Below are 7,188 nucleotides of genomic sequence, written 5' to 3'. Positions count from 1 at the left end.
GGTCCAAATAATGCCACTCCAAGCTATGGCTCTTGCCACTTGCCATTCTGTTTGTCAGCATTTTCTGCACGTGTATACACAGACTTTTTTATATAAATAAACAGGAAATACAGGAATCTGAGAAGTGAATAGCTATAAACAGGTTGATACCTCTCACCTCTATTTGGTGAAGAGAAAGGGTGATGAAAAAGATCAGGCAGAGAATAAGGAGTTGTATTTCAGTACATAAAGCAGTAAGGACAGCATTTCCAATCTCAATAAAGAGGTGAGAAGAGGCATTTCAAGAGGACAGAGATGTGGCATTGAGGAAAGGCAAAGCAAAGTCCTCTGCAAGGAAAGTGGAGGGGCATAAATAGAGAGGGTCAGGCTACACCACCCCCAGCTGCTGACATTGACACCTCTAGTATCAGACAGGAATAAATATTAACACAACATAGGAACAATATCACAGTGTTGCTAACCCTCTTAAAAATCAAGCTCATGGGTGATCTCTAGCCAGCCACTTGTTTTTGTCTTGCTCAGTAGTACTCGAGGCAGCAGCTCTTTTTTTTTTTTATTTTCCGCAACAAAAGCTAAATTGAGAGCCTGGCAAATTACAAGTATAACGACCTGCTCTGGGTGTTCCTGCCACACATACTGCCTTACTGGTTAAATCTTGGGTAGGCTACCATGGTACTGCAAACACGACTTTGCAAAAACCCCAGCCCTTCAACTCCCTGGCCACTATGGGCTTAGGAGGTCACCCAGGCCCTACACAGCCAGAGCCAGTGACCCTGGGTTATCCGCTGGGACAGCACTGCTCTGGTGCCAAGCTGTGCAGCGACTGTCCTGGCTGACCCTGGAGGCATTGCTGGCAGTGCAACACACAAGTGGGCAGTTTGCCTCTGTCCTGGCTGCTCTCGGGGGCATCTTCATGAGCCTGGCACCATGCCCTGCACACAGTTGATCCTGGCTGCTCCGGGTGTTGGCACAAGGCAAACTCCCAAACTTCAAAGCAGAAAAGGTCACTCAGAGCAAGGTTTCTGCTCCACAGCACTGCAAACAGTTAGTAGCATTTGATCAATATAGGCTGATTTTTAAAAAAAATATTATTCATTGTACATGTTAAAAGGGATTCTGTTTACAGCATCTGGTAAGTCTTTTATTACCCTTCAGAAGCTTGGCTTAGTGAGGATTATGAGCACGAATTTTTACAGTTCTACAAATAATTTTCAGCCTTGTGCTTTCTCTCCTGGTCTTACTCATCACAGTGACAGCAATCCACATCACTGCTGTGGGCTGCTTTTTAGGAAGTGGGCACATGATGACACACTCGGAAAACAGAACCAAACCTCATTTGAAGAGACTCCATTTATTCCCCGTTTAGCATCATGTCATGACATCGTGATCAATCTTTGCACAAAGGAAATGACAAGCAGAAGGTGAAGTTGGGAACTGAAAAGGAGACCCTCGTTTCTGCAAGGAAGATTGAAAAAATCGTCGTTTTCTCGTTTCGTTCTGATGATACGCTTTCCTGAAGGTCACAGAAATGAGGCCGTTTAGCGAGAACAGGGAGACCTTTTAGCTATAACACATCCTAATGCTCCGTCAGGCCGCTCTGCAGCACCGAATCGTCCCGGGACATCTTGCTCGGGCCTGGGTTTGGAGGCTGGGATCCCGCAGGATGCGGCGGGACCCAGGGCAGCCGGCGCAGCGTCCCGCGGGGCTGTGGGCGATGCCCTCCTGCCCCCTGCCGGTGGCTCCCGGCACTGCACCCGACCCCCCAAGCTCCGGCGCCCCCCGGGACCCCCGCGCCCGGTCTGGGGGATCACAGGGACGTGGTGGTCATCAGGAAGGGCTTCCATCCCCCGAACATCCCTCCTCCTCCTCCAGCTGCTGCCCGTAGGCACGATTTTTCAAGGATGCAGTTCAAGCATTCTGGTGTTATGATTATTTTTTCCGGATATCATAGAATCATAGAATCATAGAATCATAGAATCATAGAATGGCCTGGGTTAGAAGGGACCTTAAAGATCACCTAGTTCCAAACCCTCTGCTGTTGGCAGTGACACTTTTCACTAGACCAGGTTGCCCTTAAACACTTCCAGGGTGGGGCGTCCACAAGTTCTCTTGACAGCCTATTCCAGTGCTTCGCACACACCCCCTCACAGTAAAGAATTTTGTCCCAATATCTAATCTAAACCTACTCTCTTTCAGTTTGAAACCACTTACCCTTGTTCTATCACTACATGTCTCTCTAAAAAGCCCCTCTGCATCTTTCTTGTAGGCTCCCTTTAGATACTGGAAGGCTACCATTAGGTCACCCCGAAGCCTTCTCTTTTCCAGGCTGAAGAAAGCCAGTTCTCTTAGCCTTTCCTCATAACAGAAGTGCTCCATTCCTCTAATCCACTTGGTGGTCCTCCTCTAGACTTGCTCCAACAAGTTGATGTCCTTCCTGTGTTGAAGACAGCAGAGATGGATGCAGTACTCTTTCCTATGCTGCATCAACATAACAAGAAGGAAAGAAGAAGGTAGAAATGATTTGACACATCTGGAAGGGAAATGGAAGACTACCTGTGAAGTTAAAAATACAGTTCAGTAAAAAGAGGGGGCAATTTGCCTTGTGTAGGCCCTAAAGAAGGGAAACTTGAGGTCAGGTAGATACAAGATGTGAAGCCAGAAGAATCAACATACAGAATTGCTGCAGAAAAGCAGCTGGTACCAGAGAGGTTCCTCAATGCCTTTTGCTACAATTCATATTCCAGTAACACAATGATATCAGCAATTCTCAGTGGTCAGGATCAGGAAGCTCTCTGGCACGGTATGACATTGTATTCTTTTTCCAAATGCCCCAAACCAACACTACCAAGAAATTCAGTCTCCAGGGAGGGTATTCCATAATGTTATTTTCCAGTGTTCTCCTCCTGAGATATTGAAATGCAAACACTGGATGGGAAGAGAGTGATTATAGCAGACTGTTGTGATTCTACATTCCTCTGTTTTGAGGAACTTAAAGGGAATATGGTTTAAGTGTTCACATTAAATGTTAAATATTAATTATTTTAAGCAACAATAAACACATTTGGATTGTTATAGCAAATGGTCAAATGGAATTTTATAAAGAGAGATAAGGTGGAAAAAAGTCTTGCTACATCATTCTTTCACGTTGTTTTCTGTCCAAAAGATAGATCTCTCCTAAAAGTCACGATGAAAGGCAATAAGTACCACAGGTCATATCTGAATCTCCCTTTGTTAAAACTCTCTATTAAAATATTAAGAATAAATAATATCTACGTGAGGGCCTTTTTGGAAGCTTTAACCTAAGCAATTGGAAAGTTAGTATGCAAGTTATGTGAGTTAATTTGGAAATAAATTCACAAACAAACATAGCTAAATGTTGGTATACTTACTACTGTTGCTTGCAGGAGTAGATAGGATATCTGTCTAGTGTGGGATATCTCTGTCCCACTGTGCTAACCCTGTGTGGTGTTGGGAAGACTGGTTAGTGCTACTCATTTATCAAGTTAATATGCTAAAGCAACTTAGTCTTTTCACTTGCTCAGGATACATGAATTGAAGAACTGTTGCCTTCATGGCCTAGTGGCTAAATATTGGTGAGATACACTGGGACTCAAAATAAGCAGCTGAATAAGGGTAAACACAACATGCAGGTGATTCAAGTCAGTGGTAGTCAGGCTATATGCTCTTAGGAAGTGGTGATTTAGAAGTTTTTTCCATTATGAGGTTATTGAAAATGACCATATAGATTTGATTTAAAAGCTCTAGAGTACATTCACTCAGTGATTAGCTGGAGCAATTCAATGCTGTTGTAATTAAACAACATACTTCATCTTAACCTTCACTTCATACATCATAATATTTTTTTCTGAGATGCTAAATCAGCAATAGATCTGTAACCTGCTAACTAACTACCAGTTGCCATTGGTAAATAATACAGCCTCGAGGCAATTGAAAAAGAAAATGCAGTAAAATATGGAAATAACCATAGCAATTAAAAGGTATTTTTTTCTTAGTCTTTTGTAAAACAAGTCAAATATAATCACTAATATCTTCCCACTCAAAATAAAGGCCATTCTGCTTTTATTAAGGATAATAAACTTGCTGATAGTCCAGTTCCATTCCATTGCTAGAAAACAGAATCAATTTCTGTGCTTAAATATGTTTTAACTCTAAAAGGGGAACCCAGTGTTTTGGAACAAGCTTTTGGAACAAGCGGATCAATCAGTCTGGTTACATTCTTTGCAACATCTGACCTGCAGCCTGTTCCTCATGTATTTCCACTTACATCCACTTACATTTTGGAGTTTCATAGCCTCTGACATCCTCTCCGCCCTACTTCATCACTGCACCTCAGGTCTAGACTGTGTCCAAAGCCCCAGGGCCGTGCTTGTCTGACTTGCATACTCTCAATTCGAATGGATGCTGGTGTAGTCCAAGAGCTGATGCATGCTGAGACTTGAAGCTCTCTTGTAAGTTCATCTGAAAGGGTATGATAAAGCAGATAAAAATAAGATTGCACCAGCAACCACAGACAAACAAAATAATGGAAATTATTGAAGCAAAGACAGGGAAAGCAGAACATGCCAGTAGTGGTAGGCATCTTTCTACCATCAGGGATCATAAATGTTTGTTTCCTGAGGCACGCATATTAGAAGGAGCTTTTGTGGCAATATTTTTGTGAGTGGATTAGAGCTGGAAAATATTTTTTTCCAGTGAAAGAACATACTCTGAAGTGATACAGTGCTACAGCACACGGTTCAACTCATAGAGGAGAATTAATAAAAACAAGCATTATTTATGTGTGGAAATAAAAGCTGTGGTTTTCTCCTTTCCCTTCATCCCCTACCCCCACACTGACACTGCCAAGTCTATGCACTGTTCAGTCTCATCCTTTAGTGTTTAAGTAAACTCGGGGATGAAAAGTGCGCCTTTGTTCCCTGAAGTATCAAAGGAACTGTGATGTTCCTTTCTCATGCCAATCATTGTAACAGTCATTAAGTCAGCATAATAGATGCTGGACTTTCATGTCCTTAGGGTTGATGGCACATACACAAAATATTACTGTTATTGTTATTTTTACTATTTTTAGGCATACTTTGTTAAGACTACAGCAAGCCTATGAAAAGAGCAGAGGTTCAGTTGGTGGCCTTTCTTGGGAATCCCCTCAAAGCTGCATGTGAGGCAAATTAGGTGAGAAAGAAGCACTGGGTGAGGGTCTGCAGCAAGAAAAGAAGAAGCCAGACCAGTCCTGGTCCTGCTTCCACGGGATTTGTCCTACCCTGGGGCCCTATTGGCTTTGGAGTGACATGAATCAAGCACCCAGGCATCAGCTAGTCTTTCTGCTAGCCAGCTATGTATAATACTTGTTACTAAACTCTGCCAAGGAAAAGCCCTAACAGATGCAGCTTTCTTTTAAATATATTTAGCTGTTGTTGCAATTGAAAAGAAAATATCTTGGTAATACAAGATTACCAAAACGTAGTGACTCATTCTCAGGTGTGTTGTGAAAGCCAGAGCAGGTTTATTCAGGGCTTTTCCCTAGTGGCAAGCCAAAAAGCTTATCTCAACTTACTTTTTAAAATCTGATTTAAGTTTTAGTTGTAGGTTTTTTGTTGGCATGAAGGAAATTGTGGATCTGGAACTTTCAAGGCATTCTGGAGTATGTTTGAAACTAGACACTTATGATTATTCATATCAGTAGAAAGAAATCCTCAGATCTAACCAACACAACAGCAACAATAACAATTACACTGCCACTCTTTTAGCTTTATCTTATTTTAGAAATGGAGAAATTGTGATTCAGAGTGGCTGAATGATGCCAATAGGTGCAAAAAAACCAACAGGGAACAGAAATTAGTTGTTTCAGGTTTTAATTTGATACAGAATCCTTCCCCTTAAAAAAAAAAAAAACTCAGCTTGTGAAAACAAAGAGATTGTAAAGCTCAAATGACTGAGACCCAAGGTAGAAATACATGCCCTCTGGTACCCTCATGTACATGGTTGCACTTGCTACATCTAACTAGTGAGATTAGTTCATTGAAATACCTCGGTTGATCACATGGTTTCCAAAAGCCTGATATTGAAAATTCTCTGTTGATATCCCAGAACATCCAATCTGTGTCATCCCTAAGGGATAAAAACCAGTGGAAGCATATATTCAAATACACCTTCTGAAAATCAACCTTCTGAGGTTAAGTGAAGGTTAGTTAAAGAATGGTAGCTGAAAAAAAGCAAGACAGAGCAAAGGTTTGCCCAGATGTACATCACTGGAAAGTGACTGAAGTGTCTAAAAATCCTTTTTATGGTCCTTACTAGAGGTTTGGCACAGGACTGAGGAATTCTGGTTTTTTAAATAAACCTCAAAGCTTGTTGTTACAGGAACCCATGTGTGTGTGTGGTCATTTCCACAGATGTTTAGAAATCCAAGGAGGGTGAATGAATTGAGGAAAGTTATTTGTTCTTTATGTTAATCATTAACTGCTACTGTATTAAACTGAGGTACCTCGAAGCCTGTGACAGCAAACGTAATTCAATGAATTTTTTCACCTTCCCTCATATGTCAGACAGTTCTAAGCAGAACCTTCTACTTCAAAATATTATTTCCATATTCTATGCTATTTTGTACTGGTTTTTTCAAAAGGATTCATTGGTTGAACATAACAGAACAATGATGCCTACCAAGCATAACCTCCCTGACTAGGGAAGAAGGCAGCACTCAGCTATCACTGACTGTTAACTCATAAATCAGTTGACATGAGTCTGAAAGGCTGATCAGCTATTAAATGTCTTGAATTTGCACATGCTTATCCGTACATAGTATAAATTATCTGGATATGGTAAAATAATAATTGATTTAGAAAAATCAAGCTAATTACTGTTGATTCTTTGAAAAAAATAACCTATGCAGTACATTGTAAAGCACAAAACCATATCATGTGATTGGCAGTTTTTTCTGGATGGATTGCAGAACAACACCAAAAACCAAAACACAACATGGGCAATATTACTGTAAGCACAGGTGTTATTTCACAGAAACATTGTCAGACCAGGCAAATTTCACACACTGAATGCTAGGTTCTCATCATTATATTTCCTCATGCAATTATGATGATATTCCCTCCCTCTCCAGTTCAGAAAAACCCAAACAAACAGAGCAACAAAAATACCAAACACAGACACACAAAACAA

General features: G+C 41.2%; 1 long non-coding RNA gene across 3 annotated transcripts in view; it reads right to left on the bottom strand.

The window, feature by feature from the left end:
* Positions 1-1,782: 1,782 nt before the first annotated feature.
* The window catches only part of LOC126640738 (uncharacterized), a 56,014-nt gene continuing 50,608 nt past the window's right edge, over positions 1,783-7,188 (bottom strand). For 2 of the 3 annotated variants that reach the window (XR_007629124.1, XR_007629125.1), the window contains exons 2-3: positions 4,296-4,479; positions 1,783-2,478 (exon numbers count right to left, since the gene is read on the bottom strand). This is a non-coding gene — a long non-coding RNA (uncharacterized LOC126640738). Of the gene's footprint in view, positions 2,479-4,295; positions 4,480-6,045; positions 6,127-7,188 lie in introns of all 3 variants that reach the window. The other variant, XR_007629123.1, reaches the window with a different exon arrangement.

This window comes from Myiozetetes cayanensis, unplaced genomic scaffold (genome assembly GCF_022539395.1).
Source record: "Myiozetetes cayanensis isolate MyiCay16 unplaced genomic scaffold, myiCay2020 scf2-11, whole genome shotgun sequence".
Lineage (NCBI taxonomy): Eukaryota > Metazoa > Chordata > Aves > Passeriformes > Tyrannidae > Myiozetetes > Myiozetetes cayanensis.
This window is presented reverse-complemented; position numbering and strand designations above follow the sequence as displayed.